This window comes from Macrobrachium rosenbergii, chromosome 55 (genome assembly GCF_040412425.1).
Source record: "Macrobrachium rosenbergii isolate ZJJX-2024 chromosome 55, ASM4041242v1, whole genome shotgun sequence".
In the NCBI taxonomy this organism is placed as follows: Eukaryota; Metazoa; Arthropoda; class Malacostraca; order Decapoda; family Palaemonidae; genus Macrobrachium; species Macrobrachium rosenbergii.
In genome coordinates, this window is record NC_089795.1 from 52,230,467 (window position 1) to 52,252,945 (window position 22,479).

Here is a 22,479-nt window from a genome sequence, read left to right on the forward strand (position 1 = left end):
TTCCCTTCTGTTGTGATAAAAAAAAAAAAAAACAGAAATGAATGTATGCTCAAAGGAAAGAGTTGGGGGTAGGGGGAGAGGGGAGAGAGACAGGGTGATGCAGAGGGTAGATAAGAGACGTAAAATAAATCTGAAAAAGTGGGAGGCAGATTCAGAAGACGAAGAGAGAGAGAGAGAGAGAGAGAGAGAGAGAGAGAGAGAGAGAGAGAGAGAGAGAGAGAGAGAGAGTGTCTCGATTCATCTGCGTAATTGTGCGCCTGGTGGCGTGCGGCAACTGTGCCCAGCCAGTCTATCACGTAGTGTAATGACATTCGTGAGTCGAGGAAAATGTAAAGACAAAATAATGTCAATCATATTTCTGGCATGGTTAGAAACAACGCAAAGTCAAAAGAATTATCACTCCTACAAAAATGAAAGAAAATTGGACGAGGGAAACGACAGAATAATACTTCTACTCTGTTAGATAACGAGACACATTATTCTTCAACTCGGATGCAAAAAAGCTGACAGAAGTAGGGCTTAAAGAGAGAAGAAATAGATTTGGCAACAGATCCTCGAATGTGTGGGGTTGAGACTCGTAGTGTATCTCACCTGCAACTTGAAAAGTGGCAGTGTAAAGGAAGAAGACATAAACTAACGTACGTAGTCGCTGTTAAGCACAGCAGAAAATTACGAGACGCAAAAATGATAAGTATAATGGGAATATTTGTATACGTTAGAAAGACGTCTCATAATAATCTTGTTGTTGTAAGAACTAAACTATTATAACAAACACTTTCATTGTTTAGGATACTACAATTACTTCAGTAGTAGCAGCAGTATCATCATCATCACCATTATTATTATTATTATTATTATTATTTATTCAGAAAATGAACCCTATTCATATGGAATAAGCCCACAGGGCCAGTGACTTGAAATTCAAGCTTCCAAAGAATATAGTGTTCATTAGAAAGAATTAACAGTAACATTGGTTCTTGCAAAGTGATAATCATTCTGGAAATACTTTTATATGATGTTAAATTCACCTTGTATTTTACTGATATTTATATGTTTCTATTTATATATTAATTTATTATCTGTTTTCTTTTCATTTCCTGTTAACAAATCTCTACTTCCTGTATTTCCTATTATCTTCTGTAACTTCTTTCAAATGAACATCATATTCTTTGGAAGCTTGAATTTCAAATCAGTGCCTGTAGGCTTGTTCCATATAAATACGGGTTTATTTTCTGAATAATAATAATAATAATAATAACAATAATAATAATAATAATAATAATAATAATAATAATAATACACCAGGTGCACGTTGATGAGGAGATTGTTAAACGAATAGAAAACTTTGTACAAACTGAATGCCGTAGAAACAGCTATTATTTTCAGTAATAATAATAATAATAATAATAATAATAATAATAATAATAATAATAATAATAATAATAATAATAATAATAATAATAATAATAATAATAATAATAATAATAATACACCAGGTGCACGTTGATGAGGAGATTGTTGAACGAATAGAACACTTTGTACAAATTGAATGCCGTAGAAACAGCTATTATTTTCAGTAATAATAATAATAATAATAATAATAATAATAATAATAATAATAATAATAATAATAATAATAATGATAATAGTACACCAGGTGCACGTTGATGAGGAGATTGTTGAACGAATAGAAACTTTGTACAAATTGAGTGCCGTAGAAACAGCTATTATTTTCAGTAATAATAATAATAATAATAATAATAATAATAATAATAATAATAATAATAATAATAATACACCAGGTGCACGTTGATGAGGAGATTGTTAAACGTATAGAAAACTTTGTACAAACTGAATGCCGTAGAAACAGCTATTATTTTCAGTAATAATAATAATAATAATAATAATAATAATAATAATAATAATAATAATAATAATAATAATAATAATAGTACACCAGGTGCACGTTAATGAGAAGACTGTTAAACGAATAGAAAACTTCGTACAAATTGAATGCTGGAGGAACAGCTATTATTTTCAGTAATAATAATAATAATAATAATAATAATAATTAATAATAATAATAATAACAATAATAATAATAATAATAATAATAATAATAATAATAATAATAGTTAAGAGAAAAAATTCATGAATTAATCTTTATCATTACATGGACTACAATAACAATCTGTTCACGCCACTTCAATAGTATAAGTAATAGTTTTCTTCCCCCTCCCCTTCCCCTCCCAATACAAATAAAAACATCAGACCGCCACCCCCACCCCACCCCACAAAGAAACGGCACGTAAAAGATCACATCTGCACAAGCGATCATATCGTACAGAGTGAAGAACGGCCTCATTGAAATTCAAGGCTGAACAATACCACGCACGCGTCGTTCAGGTAGTACACGCTGGCGACGACGACCTGGCGACTTGGCCGACGACATTTAGAGCGACAGGGCTGAGGAATTTTGACCAGGCCCGCCAGCAATTCACGAAATGGTGTGTACCAGTCACCTTTCATTACGCCCGGTGTGTGTGGCTGATTGGCAGCTTCTTTCATTTTTTTTTTTTTTTTTTTTTTTTTTTTTGCAGTTTGTGGAAAGTGCGTTATGTATCGAGTTTTTGAAGTCGCCGGTCGTTCAAAGTAGGTTAAAGTTAATGAGTTTATATGTATCTCATATTTTACATTTTTTGAGAGCATGAAACAGAATTTTAGTTAATGTCTAGGACTTTCATCTATACAACTGTGAATTGCTATTTTAAAATGATTATGGAAAAGGTTTATTCATTCGATACAAATTGGGCTGTATTGTCAAAACAGTACATCTACACGCACGCACGTACAGAAGCATGCATGCGTGCGCACACACACATATATATATATATATATAAATATCTGTATATATATAAATATATAAATATATATATATATATATATATATATATATATATATATATATATATATATATAGAGAGGAGAGAGAGAGAGAGAGAGAGAGAGAGAGAGAGAGAGAGAGAGAGAGAGAGAACAATATAAAAATCAGTTAAATATCAGCTCATTTCAAGGCCTACCTCGTTTTATAAACTATACACCTATTCGTATGTATGTATTGACAGTCACTATACTTAGTGTATGCCTATATGTATGAATCTGACAGTGTCACAAAATCCCGTGCCCTCATAACTACAGAAGAGTCGCAGACTCTTGTAAAAAAAAATTAGCTACCGCTCGTGAAAGATATCTTTACGACACTCAGTCCTCTCACAACTATCAACACCGAGAGAAACTTTTGAAGAAGAAAAAAAGAAAGAGAGAGCAGGACTTTCGTTCCTGAAAATGAGGGGCCGTTGTAAAGCGAACACCTCTTGAATTTACAACCAACTCTCCCAGAGATTTACTGGGAATATCCCATGGCTTTTGACTGTGGCCGAAGAGATGAGGTTTTGAGATGGATATGTGGAGTCACAAGAAAGAAGGGATAAAAGAGTAAAAAATTAATTTATTAGAGCAACAGTTAAGGTAGGGGGTGTATTGAAGAAGGTCCAGGAAAGAAGACTACAGTATTTTGGTCATGTTATGCGGAGAGATCATGTGCTTTTGTTGTAGCAGAAGAGATGAGGATGTTGAGACGGGTGTGTGGAGTCACAGTAAGATATAGGATCGTAAATTGATTTATTAGAACAGTTAATGCGGAAGGATTATCGGAGAAGGCCCAGGAAGGAAGACTACAGTGGTTTGGGCATGTTATACGGAGAGATCATGTGCTTTTGATGTGGCAGAAGAGATGAATATGTTAAGATAGATGTTTGGAGTCACAAGAAAGAAGAGATAGGATCAGAAATCAACTTATCAGAGTATCAGTCAAGGTAGGGGGAGTATTGAAGAAGGCCCAGGAAAGAAGACTACGGTGATTTGTTCATGTAATGCACAGAGAGAAGACCATGTGATTTTTGATGTGACAGAAGAGTTGAGGATGTTAAGATAGATGTTTGGAGTCACAAGAAAGAACAGATAGGATCAGAAATTAATTTATTAGAGGAACAGTTAAGGCCCGGGAAATAGAACTACAGTGGTTTGGTCATGTCCAGCGGATAAAAGATCATATGTGTTAAAGGGTTATTATGAGAATGGATTAAAGGACAAAATAACAAATGACATCCGGGAGAAAGGTTTAAGAAGTCAGGATGCAGGGGATAAATGGGTAAAGCTAAAGTTAAGTATACCTTAGTTTAACCAGACCACTGAGCTGATTAACAGCTCTCCTAGGGCTGGCCCGAAGGATCAGACTTATTTTACGTGGCTAAGAACCAACTGGTTACCTAGCAACGGGACCTACAGCTTATTGTGGAATCCGAACCACATTATACCGAGAAATGAATTTCTATCACCAGAAATAAATCCCTCTAATTCTTCATTGGCCGGCCGGAGATTCGAACGCGGGCCCTGCAGAGTGCTAGACGAGAACGGTACCAACCAGTCCAACGAAGAACTAGGTAAAGGTAAAGCTAAAGACAAAGTAGAAGAAGAACGAATGGCTTTTCCACGGGGTCTTGGCGACCCTATCAGGAAGACACCACAAAAATTCTCTCTCTCTCTCTCTCTCTATGCCTCTCAATTGCCTGGAAATATATTAATTCGTCCCTGTGGCTTTGTGGCAGGGGGTCAAAAGCTATAACAAGTCGAGGTCTACCGTGGGCCATAACCTTTCATCAGGGCTATTGTCAGGGAGTTTGGACTTCTGGCGTCCCCCTTTTTTCCAAACCATTGGAAACTGGACGATCACGCATCAAAGGTTCTCTCTCTCTCTCTCTCTCTCTCTCTCTCTCTCTCTCTCTCTCTCTCTCTCTCTCTCTCTCTCTCTTAGTTTCTGGATCTGTGGCCTTTCAGTTTTGAACTTCCTTCACTAGAAACAGCATAACTGAGAATGCTTCGTGTTTACTAATATACATGAGCAAATAAAATATAAACAAATATGTGTACTTACGCACACACACACACACACACGCATATATATGTATATATATATATATATATACATACATACGTATCTGTCTATTTATCTATCTACTTATCTATCTATGTATATATATATATATATATACATCTATGTATATATATCTATGTATATATATATATATATATATATATATATATATATATATATATATATATATATATATATATATATATATATATATATATACTTCTGTATAAGGAATAAAGTGAATTATGTTTCATGTTGTTTATATATATATATATATATATATATATATATATATATATATATATATATATATATATATATATGTATATATATATATATATAGTATATTGTAGGCGAGTGTGTGTTCGTAACTGTTTATGTAAACGAGTACTGTGAATGAACATTGTTACTGATCACTTATTGCAATTTGATTTCCGAAAATGGAATTAATATAACTTTCACTAACTTTCATAGTCCCAAAATCAACTTGAAAATAAGACTTCGTTTCTTCTTTCTGGTCTTTTACAGTCGAAAGTTGAAATTTTTTAACGAGGGCATCGGTGGTCACATCTCTGCCCAATTTTGTGAGTTCCGGGTTCAATTGAAGATTCACCTAATCAAACGTATTGCATGACCTTTGAAAGTCATCGTTAGCAATTACAGATTATTTCATTTCGTAATTTTCATAATTTGTGATTCACAGTTATTCCGTTTCGCTAACTGAAGAAGTAATTAGATAATTATATAATATACCAAGCTCTTCAACTAGGCCACCGAACATGTCCAGAACCTTAGTGTCTTTAGAGACAATTCATACAACATCATTTTGTCTGGTATTTTTCCCTTTTATTTCTCTAAAGGTTCGTCCACACTTACAGGAAAACATGTCGTCAACACACGTCGACAACTTATTGAATACAGGTAACAAGCATGTTGAAAACATGTCAACAACTGGAAGCTGAGAGCGAAGCTTTGACGAATGCTGGATTACCGTATGGAACAGTGTATTGGGCTACGAATAAGTCGCTGACTTGTATTGAACCTGTATGCGATATGTATGCAATTAGTTGCCAACATGTGTTTATGATATGTTTGACCGTAGTGTAGATGCACTCATACATAACTTATCTTCAACAGATTATGTCTGTTTTACATCCTACCTCTCGAACAATACTCTTGAATTATCCGAAACATGATGCAACTTCCCAGATTTTGTGATGGGTTATTGGGCCTCAATCTCCAAGCGAGTGTCTTCAAAAGGCTCTGCCAAATCAGAGACTGTTTGGCTTTATCCTATTTCACATCTTAAATCTTTCAGTGGAAATCATAATGGGGAAAATACTAGATCATTGGGCTAGCTTGAACTAACCCATGGAAAATGAGATCAGCAACTATCTCACCACACTACCAAATGGAATAAGAATTCATTATAGCAGATATAAACATATATTTATCCCTCAAATGCAAATGAATCTTTACTAGATAATATGCAGGTGAAGACCAAGAGATAAAAAAACTTATCAAAGTAATACATAGCAGACATTTATCCACGTAGTTTTGTCTATAAAAAAAACCCACACACTCATTCGCAAAACTTTTGTAAACTTCTGTGAAGCATGAACGACCAAGAAATATTTGGCAGTAAAGATTAGAGCTGATCTGTACGCGAGAAACAAATGGTAGCCTGCGTTGGAATGGCATAACTACAAAATATCTAAAAGTTAAGGTTCCTATACGTAAGCTGACAACAAAATAGGCTTCAAGCCGGGAAAGTTATATGAAGCAGATTTCGGGAATTCTTTGTAAAACATTTGTAACCTAATTCGGCTGTCCAGGATGGTCGTGATTTTGACTTTTGTTTCCAGAATATGCTCTGAAACTGCTGTTGGTTGAGAAGGATGCCTTCCATGAAAATGAATCATTTCTGGTATTCACTTTTCAGCAATACAGTGCCTGTTCCAAAGAATGGCATATCTGCAGTGCTCTCCAAAGTTGCAGAAAAACTTATTTTTAAGCCACTGTATACGTATGCGGAATCTAAAGGATTGTTAGCTGATAGTCAATATGTATATAGGAAGCAGTTAGGTACCTGTGGTGCTCTTTTAGACTTGACATGCCATTTACAAGGGTACCTTGATAAGCGTTTTGAGTGCAGAGTAATTTAGATAGATTTTAGTGCTGCTTTCAATTTAGATTCAGTAAAAATCCTTTCTTCTATCTTGCTTTCCAGCGACACCAACTCCCTCTTTTCACTGTCTGAAGAGCTGAACGGTCGAAAGTGACCCAGTGCTTGACTTTATAGCCAAGTTTTCAAAGATGAAATCAAAATAATTTTTGACATTCTAAAACAAATACATACTAGAGTTCTTGCTATTAATAGGAAAGTTTCAATGAAAAACACTCGTTAGGTTAAATAATAAAATACCCAAAGCGGAAACCAGACGAAGATATAAAAACTAATGATATATCACGCTGGAAATCCTGCAGTCATCTTATAAGCAGAAGAAAATAAATAAAACCAGCGAGATGAAGCTCCAACCTTTGACATCAAGTTTCTTTTCCTCCGAGGCTGCCCATTGTCCGAAATCGTCGCCGGAGAGTTTAAGAGAAAAGTTTGACTTCCTCTCCTTCGTTTTGTGTGGGAAGATTGTTAGGAAGGAGGAGGGTAAGGGATAAAGGGTAGGGGATAAGGGATGGATGGCAAATGGTGCCAATGGTTCAGGGGGAGGCTGCGATTGAGAAGGTTTCTCGAGTTATCTCTTAACCAAGTTTAACTGGGTGCTCGTCCAGTTTGGCTAAAACTACTGATTCTCTCTCTCTCTCTCTCTCTCTCTCTCTCTCTCTCAATAGGTGAAATGCATTTATTTTTAATGATCTCAGTAGGATTTAATGGGGGATGCCCTGTCCAGTTTGCCTAAAAACTACTGACTCTCTCTCTCTTTAGTAGGTGATGTATTTTTTTAATTATCTCTAGCCAAGTGTAATGGGTTGCTCCTGCCAGTTTGGCAAAACTGCTGATCTCTCTCTCTCTCTCTCTCTCTCTCTCTCTCTCTCTCTCTCTCTCTCTCTCAGCAAGTGATATGCATTTATTTTTAATTATCTCTTAGCCAAGCTTCTAATGGGGTGCCTCAACCAGGTTGGCTAAAAACTACTGATTCTCTCTCTCTCTCTCTCTCTCTCTCTCTCTCTCTCTCTCTCTCTTTCTCTCTCTCTCTCGCTTCATAACCAGAACATACTTGAGTTCTTTTTTTATACATGATACAAAAAAAATAGTCGAAGATTTTAAGCATAGATTTTATGAAAAACTGATTTATAGTAAAATTGGTGTAAGCTCTCTCTCTCTCTCCCTCTCTTCTCTCTTCTCTCTCTTTCTCTCTCTCTCCTCTCTCTCTCTCTCTCTCTCTCATATATTTTTCAAATTCCTTCCTTCGGCCATTTTTTTAATTGAAATATGAAGGTAAAAAGAAAGAGCTTAAGGAGGGTATGTTCAAGTTATGAAGAGAGAGAGAGAGAGAGAGAGAGAGAAGAGAGAGAGAGAGAGAGAGAAGAGAGAGAGAGAGAGCACTAAAGTTCGCCCAATTTACTCTGTCGTATTGAAATATAAAAATAAAAAACAAGGAGCTCAAAGAAGTATGTCCAAGTTATGAAGAGAGAGAGAGAGAGAGAGAGAGAGAGAGAGAGAGAGAGAGAGAGGAGAAACGCCTGCAGATGTCATACTAAACCCATCGCTCTCTCGGAGCGATATTCTGGCCACACTGCACTTCGGAATATGATCGGATATATATCGTTTCACGACACAATTCTGTTGCGAGTACAACGTGGCATCCAAGTTTTATCAGAGCAGGAGATGCACGAAATCCTATTAAATTGTTCTCTCTGGAAAATATACGTTCGCTTTCGAACATAAAAATTGCGAATGATTCTGACATTTAGCCTCTGAAACTCGGTTCTGTTTCCTGTTTGTTGTTTAAGAAAGTTTCCAGGAAGGCTGGAGGTTATGAGGAGGTAATATAGTTTTCTTTGAGCCTGCTTGTTTGTCTTTTACGAGTATATATATATATATATATATATATATAGAGTATATATATATATATATATATATATATATATATATATATATATTATATATATATATTTATATATTTATATATATATATATATATATATATTATATACTACACGCTTATATATACATATATATATATATATATATATATATATATATATATATATATATATATATATATATATGTGTGTGTGTGTGTGTGTGTGTGTGTTGTGTGTGTCCCATCGAAGACAGTGTTGCATACGTACCTTTATAAATAGAGTCATTAAAGACTAAACAACAAAAATAAATTACGAAAATTGAATCTTGCCTCTTTAACACCGATGAAAAAAATAATTAAGTTTCTGATCAAAATAATTAATTTACATTATTTTTAATTAATCGGAAAGCACCATTATTGATTTTTATAATTAAAAAAAAAATGGTGGAAATAATTACTTGCACATCCCAACGAACTGGATACTAAAAGATCAAAGGAAAGTACTGTAATTTGTTGATATCAGTAATTATTATCATTGCTCGTGTAAAAGGTTGATGTGAATGCTGTACAGATGAAAGTAATTGCGGTGTACGAAATGGCATAAAAAAATTTGTATTTTATGGAATGCTTACAGTTAGGAAGCGACCTACGTAAATGTCATGTACATTGCTCGTATAAACTAGAATTATAGGGTATTAAATGGCATAAAAAACTGATATTTTATAGAAAATTTATTGTCTGGAAATGATCTAGGTAAATGTCATATATACTAGTCTTATAAGCTAGAATTACAGTGTATTAAGTGGAGTAAAAAATTATATTTTATAGAATATTTATAGTCTAGAAATGATTTAAGTAAATGTACTTTATACTAGTCTTACAATCTAGAATTACAGTGTATTAAATGTTATAAAAAATTATATTTTATAGAGAAATTATAGTCTGGAAGTGATCTAGGTAAATACATGTATACTACTCTTATAAACTAGAATTACAGTTTACTAAATGGCATAAAAAATTATATTTTATATTAAATTTATAGTCTGAAAAGATCCAAGGTAAAGTGTCATATACTAGTGTTATAAACTAGAATTGCAGTGTATTAAATGGCACAAGAATTATATTTTATAGAAAATGTATATTATTGATATTATTTAAATATATATATATATATATATATATATATATATATATATATATATATATATATATATATATATATATATACAAAGATGTTCATAAGTCTCCATACATAGGAAATAAACGTTTCTTGACATAAACCATTTTTATTTATATAATATGCTCTATATGACTGCCATTTTGTCGGGAACATATTTCAACCTTGTGTCCTCCACTGCTGAAGAACACTTCTAAGAATATTTAGATTTTATGTTTGTAATGGTGTGTTTGCGATACGTTCCTTGAGATGGTTTATGTTTTGTATCTTTACCTGGTACACTATTGCTCTTTAAATGTCCCAAAGTAAAAATCAAGAGGGGTAAGGTCTCTAAGTATGGGAGAGACTTATGCGACACCCTTGTATGTATATATGTATATATATATATATATATATATATATATATATATATATATATATATATATATATATATATATATATATATATATATATGTACAGATAGATAGACGATTAACAAATAAGATGCAGAAAAATAAATGTAACATGTAAACTCTCTCAACAGCTGTGAGCATTTATGCGGTGGAAGTAACTTAATAACCGAAATGAATTTTTAATAAATGGAATGCCGGCTCGGTGGAAATGAGGTCCTTTGTTCTCCGGAAAACTCAGGCACTGGAAAAATGACACTTTTGGGCGTCACAGGGGTTTTATTCCGATTTAATAATAATAATAATAATAATAATAATAATAATAATAATAATAATAATAATGGAGATTTAGATTTATTTTGAAATGTTTTTTGGAATATATTTGTACCCATACATAACTGTGGAATTGTTTCTCCGTTGTAAGACTCATGCTCCTATGAGTATTTTTCATAATAATAATAATAATAATAATAATAATAATAATAATAATAATAATAAATAATAATAATAATAATAATAATAATCAACCTTTTTATATTATTAGATGACAATAAAAGCTAGTTTGCTTTCATTCTCTCGGTATCGAAAATGATAATAACATGGAGATAACAACGACAGCAATAATAATAATAATAATAATAATAATAATAATAATAATAATAATAATAATAATAATAATTTTTAATATTAATGATCGTGATAGAAAACTGGCTTCCTTTTTTCATTCGGTATCGAAAATAATAATAATAATAATAATAATAATAATTATTATTATTATTATTATTATTATTATTATTATTATTATTATTATTATTATTATTATTATTATTACTTCCAGTACTGAGTGATTGAAGAGAAAGCAAATTTTTCAGCCGCTATAATTATTTTTGAATTTATCAAAGTAAAAAAACGCACTTCGCGTGAGTAAGACCTATAGTTTATTATTGTTATTATTAATCATTTCACGGGTACATTGAAGGCAGGAGATAGCAAAGACATCAAATTTCAAGCGTCCCATTTGATAATAAGAACAACTAAAGGTCCGAGAGACTCAGGTTATCTAATTTCCTTAGTTCCCTCGACATTCACTTCATTTTGGACCAAAAACGCATCGAATGACCTCCACTTAACTCTGTAACATGAGTGACACAACAACCAGTTCTCGTCTGGGATGGATTGTCAGGGTGCGTTCGCACTGCAGTAAACTGTCACCAACACATGTCGACAACTTATTACAAAAAATATCACAAACATATTGGTTACAAGTCAACGACTTATTGGCAGTCCTAACCAGTGCATCATAAGATTATCCAGCGTATGCTAAACATTCGTTCTCTACTGTTTTCAACAAGTTTGTGATATTTATGTGATAAGTTGTTGATGTGTGTTTATGATATATGAAAAATGTTACCAACATATGTTGGCAGCTTACCACGCACATATAACAAACATGTTGGACACAAGTCATGAAATTATTGGTAGTCCTAACCAGAACTTTTAAGATTATCCAGCATATGCCAAAGATTCGTTCTCCGCTGTTTTCAACAAGTTTGTGATATGCATGTGATGATTTGTCGAGGTGTGTTTATGATACGTAAAATGTCACCAACATATGTCAGCAACTTATCATATACATATCACAAACATATTGGATAAATGTCAACAACTTATTGGTAGTCCTAACCAGTGCTTTATACGATTATCCCAAGAGCGAGCGGGGTTCCGTTCTCAGCTACCACTCTGTTGGTCGTGAGTTCGAATCTTCGACCGGCCAGTGAAGAACAAGAGGAATTTGTTTCTGGTGATAGAAATTCCATTTCTCGCTATAATGTGGTTCCGATTCCACAATAAGCTGTAGGTCCGTTGCTGTTGCAACCAATTGGTTCTTAGCCACGTAAAAATAAATCTAATCCTTCCGGCCAGCCTGATGAGCTGTTAATCAGCTCCGTGGTCTGGTTAAACTAAGATATACTTAACTTATACGATTATCCAGCATTTGCCAAACTTTTGTTCTCCGCTGTTTTCAGCAAGTTTGTGATATGTATGTATTAAGTAGTCAACATGTATTTATGATATGTAATCATAACCTGTATTTTATATGATTATCCAGCATATGCCAAAGATTCGTTCCCCGATGTTTTCAAACTGTTTGTGTTACGTATGCGATAAGTTGTCGACGTATGTATATGACTCGTTTTATGTAGTGTGGAGAATCTCTTGCGAGGTAAATACGATCCTTGTCATTTGAATATAATCAAAATAGCTAATATATTCATAGATATTTATGGAAACATGCAATTGGAGCGGGCATCATCACAGAATGAGCTAAGATCTGAAGTGTTCTTGGCAAGAAATAAACTTCAATAATCTTCCCTATTCCGTGAGAGAATTTAAAAGCAGAGAAATTATTTATTGTGTTTTAAAACTTAAAAATTTTAATTATAAAATACCAAATGTTCATTTTTCTTTGAACAAGGATTCTGTATTTAGTACACTGAAAGTATAACTTTATTTACGTCAGTAACTCTACACTTACTGTAGATCCTACGTTCGTCCTCAAATAGAAAACAGTTTTATGACATAGGGAATCCGGCATAAAAAAAGGACATGACTCATTTTAGATCAGACTGTAAAAGAACACAAAGAGCACGAAACGTTTATTGTATCTAAACACGCGCGAACCTTGAAAAGCACTCACAGGCAAGAGAGAGAGAGAGAGAGAGAGAGAGAGAGAGAGAGAGAGAGAGAGAGAGAGAGAGAACTTGTCCTTGTAATACCGGAAAAGGCATAAAGTTGCTCTGGCGTGGATGCTCTGAGCTCCGTCCCGCGAATGTCAAAAGTTTGGCAATATGATCCCACCACTTTCAGGTCTCTCCTCCTGAAGCGACAAACTGAGAAGGTTATAAAGAATTGAACAATATCGCCTTCCGGCCAACCAGGAAAAGGCAGAAGTATCAGCAAACAAATAATGAAATTTTTCGGGAGGAGGAAGGAGCACTACTCTCTTAGATCGAATTAGGGGGCACTGTCGACAATATAGATCTAGCTTTTCATTATTTTTATTGCTTTTTCCTCTGGTGGGATTAGAATCCTGGGTCTCTCACTAGTAAGGAAAGGATTTTAGTCACTAGTTCACATGATTATTTATATGTATAATATATATATATATATATATATATATATATATATGATAAGAGAGTGACTGGTTTGGTGTGAAAGCGAGTCTGAGACAAAGGTGTGTTGTCTTTGTGCGGCTCTTCAGTGTCCTTAGAGATGGACTGATTTGAGAAGTCAAAGAAAGGACATTAGATTTAGGCTAAAATAAAAGTTATAAAAAATTAATTGAGAATAGAGTGCGGATTGATTAATGTTTGCAGATAACCCTGTGCTGATTGAGGATAGCAAGGAAAAACTTAGGCACTAGTGAAAGATTCTGTAAATGCTCACAAGAGGAAAAAGTTATGATCAATTGTGAATAAGAGCAAGGTTGTGCTGATAATTGGAAACCGGGAAGGTGGGCAATGAATGTTATTACAAATGGTAGGTGAATGGAAGTGCTTGAATTATTAAGTATATGTAAGTTAATAAAACGGATGACTGAATGGTGAGAGCAGAAGTAATTCATAGGACACGAGAAACATAAAAGGTAGCAGAGGATGTCCAAAAGACTAAGACAAGACTTAAATTGTCTCTGGAAACCCAGATGGGAATGTATGAAAGATTGTTGAACCAACAGTCCTCTACAGAAGTCATGTGGTTACAGAGAGCAGCTAATATTTAAGGAAGTTTTACTTCACTGGATATTCATCCACGATTTAGCAGTAAAATTATGGATTAGGCAGAAGCTGCTTTGTTATCCTTCTCTGAACCACCTTCTGTTACAGGAAACATCTTAAGGTCTATATGTATGTATATATATGTACAGTATGTATGTATACATATATATATATATATATACTATATATATGTATATATATATATATATATATATATATATATATATATATATATATATATATATATATATAAAAGACAAATATATAGATACACACACACAATACATATATACTTACATACATATACATGTATATATATTCTGTATATATATATATATATATATATATATATATATATATATATATATATATATATATATGTATATATATATATATATATATATATATATATATATCTACTATATATATAATTCATACATTTCCCCCTCTCATTCCGGAATACGAGAAAACGCAACTTACGGAAGCCTACGTTTTAAATGGAGACTCCCAGTTAGAGAGGGCCGCTAGGCTCAGACAGAAAAATGCCTTACCTTTTAAGCCTCGTTCTTTTATGCTTACTGCCTGCTTGCGTGCTTTTGCAAGTTCCTGCAGGTTTGCTAACCATTACTTTCTCTCGTTCTGTGTGTTTCGGGGGCGGAATGAACCATCTGGTGCATTCTCTCTGTTTCTTTGCAAGGTTCTTTATCACTATTACCTTTAAATAATATATTTTCCCCTCTTTTTTGTGGGATTTAGCATTCTTTCGTTTTTTCTTCTTTATATTGTTTTATTGCTTTAATTCTATAATTTCTCCATCCTTTTTTGGGGATGAATTAATTTTTTCGTTTTGTATCATTATTATCTTTCAATAATTTATTTTCCAATTTCCTTGTGGGATTTTAATAGTCTATTGCTTTTCCTTTGCCTTTTCTTATTTTATTGTTTTAATGCTAAAATTTCTCTCTCTTTTTTTAGTGACGAATCATTTTTTCCTTTTTTCTCTCCTTTTTACTGCAGGATTAATTACACTTTCTCATGCTTAGATTTATTTCTCACAAGTTCTATTACCAATTTCAGTTTCTGTTCGAAAATTTATCTGCTTAGGGACGTATGCACTGACCTGATCATATTACAACATTTTCTTGTGTTAGTTGGAGAAACAACACTAGTCTGAAATTTCTATTGATTTATTGATGTGCGTATGGTGTAAGAAATTTCCATATATATATATATATATATATATATATATATATATATATATATATATATATATATATATATATATATATATATATATATATATATATATATACATATACATATATATACATATACATATACATATATATACTGTGTATATATGTAGGGAGACCAGGGCTAGTTGGCCATAGGAGTAAGTTGACACACTCTAAACAACTTTCATGTTTACCAATAGATGACTCGAATACAACTGTGTAATTGCCCCGTGGTTCCTCAGTTACCAACAAAATTCCATAGAGATTAGACGTAAGAGCTCGAATTTATGAGACAAAGTCTGATTTTGACGGTAGTAAGTAAATTTTGTTTTCTTTGTGTCTTTTGCTATAACATCTATACATTAATGAAAGAATAATTTTTCAGTTCTTGCATAGTTTTCCTTATGGTTTAAAGAGTCTATACAATTAAAATTAATAACTCAAGGTTTCTTGGTATGGACTGGTAAGTGTTTTTGTACCAAATGGTAGTGGCGGGGCAAGTTGGCTAAAAAAAAAATGGGGCAAGTTGGCACACGTGTCGACTCGCTCCACGTTATTTGATAAAAATAACAAGTCTGTTTATTTATATAATTTACGTTTTGCTCCTGGAATTTTGTAAGGATAATGAGATGAGTGTCATATCATTTCCTCCACACTGCTCTCACAAGTTGCAGCCCCTGGATGTTAGTGTTTATAGACCTCTGAAGAAATGTGTTAACAGAGTATGTGAGTCGTGATTGACTAGTAATCCAGGATCAACTATGACCATCTATGACATTCCTGGTATAGTTTCCAAAGCTCTACCTCTTGCTGTCACTCATTCTAATGTTTTCAGTGGGTTTAGGAATGCTGGAATTTCACCTTTGAATACAGACTTTTTCAAGATTCTGATTTTATGGGTGTGTATGTAACAGATCGATCACAGGGAGATGTCCGAAAAGAGACACAAGGGCTTCAGACCAGTCATCAGCGTGACACAGAGCCTTGTAATATGACAGACAACAATGGAATTAAAAAAGTTCTTCGTGGAGAAGTCCACGGTAAATTGATCACCTTGGAGAGCGGAATGAACCCACACCGTCTTCTTCTGAAGTAACTGGGAAGACAGTGACTTCACCTGCAGAACTGAGGCCATTGCCTAAGGCAGGTGCCAGAAAGGGAAAATTCACTGAATAGCAGGAAACGTCGTTCTGTTATTCTAACTGACACACCAGTAAAAAAAGAAAAAGCGCTTGAAAAGAAATTGAATAAAAAAAAAACACCACAGACGAAAAGAAGCCTCTTTTCGCAAGGAAAAAAGAGACACCAATCGCATAATTTAAGAACTGCTCATGCTGATTCAGAAGAAAGCTCAGTTGAAGACAGCCTGTGTTTGGTGTGCATAGAACTATTTTCTAAAAGTAAGGCAGGAGAAGTGTGGATCCAGTGCAGGGTATGTAACATGCGGGAGCATAAAGACTTCACTGACGAAGATTTATTTTACACTTGCCACAATTGCAACTCAGATGATGATCTGAAGTGATACTAATGCCTTATATTTTGTATTTTAGAAATTCAGAATATATTTTTGTTACTTGATTTAAATGCAATGTAGTAATTTTCTTTTAATTATTAATGTGTCAACTTAGCCCATAATGTGTGCCAACTTACCCCGTATACGGGGTAAGTTGGCACAAAAAGTTATTTTTTTTCTAAAGCTTACTGTTACCTTATGCTGAGAGCAAACCACAATTTTTTTGCTCTGTGATAAAGAGGAATGTTCATGTTTTTCAATGATGATAAGAATTTTGTAAATATGTCTGTTTTCTATTCCTAATAACTAAAATTGTAAAAAGTGTGCCAACTAGCCCCGGTCTCCCCTGTGTATACATACTTTATATATATACATATACTGAACAGAATAAAAAACAAGATTCACATATTTAGTTTAAATCTTCGTAACAAGGTGATAGAGTACAAAATAAAACTTTTAGTCAAAAAGAAAATTTAATACTTATCAAGCAAGTCGCTCTTGATACCAAAGTCAGTTTTAATCACGATGATGAATTCGAGAGGTATTAAACCATAAAATATTCTTTCTTAGCGGAATGAACTTAAGATCCAAGTCTTCACCTTCCATTTTCTTTTTTTCTTTTTTTTTTCTTTTGGTCATTCATCTCAACCATTCTTAAGTTCCCTCTCATCGCGACATACCCCACAAAAGGTCACGACACCCCTGCTGCAATCCTGGGCAGGGGAGGAGATCCTTGTGTTAGTCGTTGACGCCTCTGTCACAATCACAGCCGATGATGTTGTTTACCGGGCAAACAACGTCCCAGGGCCGAAAAGAAACAGCGAGAGAGCGCTTGTGTGTTGTTACACGTCGATGACAAACACGGCCAAGTTTTCAGAGTGGCTGATGCAGAAGAGACGGTGGTCGGTTTGGCGACAAGGTATTGTTCCTGCATTCCTTCTTGGCTTTGAGTGGAAGAGGGGCTTGCGTGCACAAGATATGTGTGTGTGTGTATGTATGTATGTGTGTGTGTTTGTGTGTGTTTGTGGATGGAAGTTTTGCAGAAGGACTCTCTTCAGACGTTCCAGGCGTGATGGAAGAATGCATTTGTCTCTCTCTCTCTCTCTCTCTCTGTTTGCTTGCTAGGATTCCTTGAGCTGTGTCCTTTAGGAATGTTTAAAGAATTCCAAGGTAATGCAAGTAGGGGAACGAATACATACATATATACATACTGTACATACTTACATATATATATTTATGTATATATATACATTTTTATATATACGTGTACCACAGGGTAATATATAACCAAACCTTCCAGGTTTCGTCTTTATATCTAAGACATCTTCAGTTATGAAGACGAGCTCAATCAGGATATATATATATATATATATATATATATATATATATATATATATATATATATATATATATATATATATATATATATATATATATATATATATATGCTGTTTTATTTTCTGTGTGGTGCATATGCATTTGTAAATTATTTGTCAGTGTGGTTTATATATATATATGTGTGTGTGTGTGTGTATTTATGTATATATACGTATATGATAATAAATGTATATGTATGTATGTATATATATATATATATATATATATATATATATATATATATATATATATATATATATATATATATATATATATATATATATATATATATATATATATATATATATATATATATAGACCAACAACAGGAACATAAACTGATACAACATACATCACGTATAAATTAAACCTGGAAACATTATACACAACACCAAAACAATCATTCTCAGTTCAGACGCATACTTACAGCATGTAACACCGAAGTCATTAGCATAATTCTCTCCCTCCTCCTCACCCCGTGCAATGTTTGGTAAAGAGGAGAAGAAGGGTAATGACGTGTAAAATGAGAGGCTTTTGTGTATCCAGCTACTGGGAAGACCTTTGTGTAAATATGTGGTAAAAGGATAGCCCAGAGTTCGTGTCTAATTCTCTATAATTCCTTTGTCCATTCTCACACGCCCCTTGCAAGTCGGGTCCTTTATGTGGAAAGTCGTTCCATTTCTCATTATAGTTATTCATGTTGTATCTTTTTATCATATGTAAGTTTAAGATATATATATATATATATATATATATATATATATATATATATATATATATATATATATATATATATATATTTATATATATACATACATACATACACATATATACATATATCTATATATATATATATATATATATATATATATATATATATATATATATATATATATATATATATGTGTGTGTGTGTGTGTGTGTGTGTGTACACGGTATATATATATATCTCTGTTTATTGAAAATAACTTTTAACTTTTGACGATGAATATCTGTCTTAAAAATTTCCACATTTTTTGTTTTCAGTAACCATTATTTTTTCTGAAAAAAAATAGTAAGGAAAAAATTTATATTAAATAATTTTTTATGCAAGATCAGTAGAAAATTTTTGCTAAATACTATGAGCTAGATTAATTAGTTTATTATCCATTTTTGTGTAAATCCTAAAGACACAAGAATAATTTATTTTCCTGTATTCCTGTAAGTCACTAATTCATTTTGTACCGTTCTGTCTTGTTTCTGAATGTTTTTCATGTTTCCCTGCTTCCCTCAGTAATAAGTCATTTTACTTTATTTCGAATTACCTTGCATTGTAATGTTCATCCTTCTATTTTAAATTTCTAGTGAATAAATATTATTATCTGGTTAATATTCCTCGCAATATGTAAGGCTTAGTCGACCTAATTTAACTATTCCTTACAAAATCTTTCTAAGTTTATGACGAGAATGTGAACAATTCCTTTTTTTAACCTTACATTACAGTCCACCATTTGCACAAGCTTAAGTAATAACAAAGACTAATTAACGTAAATGTGCGTTATTTTAACACGAGTTGTTAATTTGTCTTCATGATGCAATGCCTTGATTTCTACAACTATTTGTCATACCACGATTTAATATGTTAAATTATGTGATTTAAAATAGTTTATATTAGTTTAAACTCATGCTTCATTTCATCCTGTTATTATGCATTAATATGAGTTTCTGTGCGGATGAGATTATAATTACCTTAGTTGGTTATGTGTATGATTGCTTGTATTCATGATGAATAAGTGTATAAATACACACATACACACACATATATATACATATATATATGTAAATATATATATATATATATATATATATATATATATATATATATATATTATATATATATTATATATATATATATATATATATATATATATTATAACATTTTGTTTAAAAACGGTTCATAATAGAAACACGAATTTGAAAAAATGTATATATATATATATATATATATATATATATATATATATATATATATATATATATATATATATATATATATATATATATATACATTGGCTCACCGCCATGACATCCTTTAACTGAATACACACCCAATCGATCTCTCCTCCTCTCCCTTATTGTGAGACTCAGATATCTCATTGTTGAAGTCGCGGGGAATGTTGACCGTCCACATATCTCTCCGGCAATTAAGAGAGATGAAAAAAAAAGAGAGATAAAGAAAAAAATATCTCTGTTGACAGTTTAAATCGTCCGAGGCTTGATAAACCTTTGCACCGTGAGAGCGAGAACGAATAAGAGATATGGGATAATCGCCCTTATGATTTAGAAGTCATAAGGCCTCCATTAACCAGATTTCGTCCGAAAGACTTGGCAGTTTTCGTCTGTTGATTCAACTCATTCCAAATTGCAACTGTGGGTTTGTTTTTTTTTTTTTTTTTTTTTTTGTCTGGCACTGACGGGAATGAAGATGGAAGGTTTTTTGACGGAAGTTTTGTGACGCTGGAAACTTCCGTCGAGTTGACGGTATAATGGACAGAGCTGTGTAAATTAAGTTCATTTAGTTTCTAGACGACAGGATGAAGCAACCGTCTTACCGAGCATTGGAACGAAAATTGGATCTTCAAATGACCTTCTGTCAAAAATCGATGATGATATAAAAGAGGTTAAGGGTGACAAGTCCAAATTTCCCGTCGAAAACGACGGCAAATTAAGGGTCCTGTCTCGTAGCTCGGGCCAACACACAATATTGACAGTGATTGTTCCCTACGTGAAATACATGACACATAAGCTATTATTCTACACACAAAAAAAAAAATTGTAGATACACACGTCGTTTTATTCGACAAAATTTTATCTTTAATTCTTTTCAAATTTCTTTAAGTGAACTGAAATGACAGAGTTCGTGTAATTTACATTATATCACTTTTTATTGATTTTATATTTTTTTTAATTTTATGCAGCTTTACATTAGGTATTATTAAGTCTTTGCACGACCTCTCCGTCATTCCTCTCCTCTCCATTCTCTCTCTCTCTCTCTCTCTCTCTCTCTCTCTCTCTCTCTCTCATACACACATGCACACGCACACACACATGTACAGTTGCACTCAAGGGCGAAATCTTTCCATTTCTCTCTCTCTCTTATACACACACACACACACACACACACAAACACACGCTCACAAAGGCAAAACCTTTTCATCTCTCTCTCTCTCTCTCTCTCTCTCTCTCTCTCTCTCTCTCTCTCTCTCTCTCTCTCTCTCTCTCTCTCTCTTTGTACCTGGAATAATATTCTGACCATAAAAGAATATGTTCTCCTTGTCAAACATTAATTCAAATTTGCGTAATGTAATGTAAATTCTTACATCATTAACAGCCTTCCTTTTGAGGACGATGTATTAAGTTTTTCAGTTCTAATTCATTTTAATTTCAACGAATATTATTTGACAGACTAAAATGGAGCGAGTTTTAAACTAAAGAAAAGTATCTGCATTAATCCAGCGAGAAACGTATAATTATATCTGAACAAATATACAAAACTATATCGTTTCATTTTAGACTTAATGAAGAAGAGTAAATCTCTCTCTCTCTCTCTCTCTCTCTCTCTCTCTCTCTCTTTCAGTCATGAGTTGAAGGTAAACAGACTTGCAAAACTCTCTCTCTCTCTCTCTCTCTCTCTCTCTCTCTCTCTCTCTCTCTCTCTCTCAGTCATGAGTTGAAGGTAAACAGACTTGCAGAACTCTCTCTCTCTCTCTCTCTCTCTCTCTCTCTCTCTCTCTCTCTCTCAGTTATGAGTTGAGGGTAAATAGTTACAATATTCTCTCTCTCTCTCTCTCTCTCTCTCTTTGAATAATGAGTTGAAGGTAAACAGACTTAAAAATTCTCTCTCTCTCTCTTTCTCTCTCTCTTTCATAATGAGTTGAACATAAAGACTAAGAAAATTCTCTCTCTCTCTCTCTCTCTCTCTCAACACACACC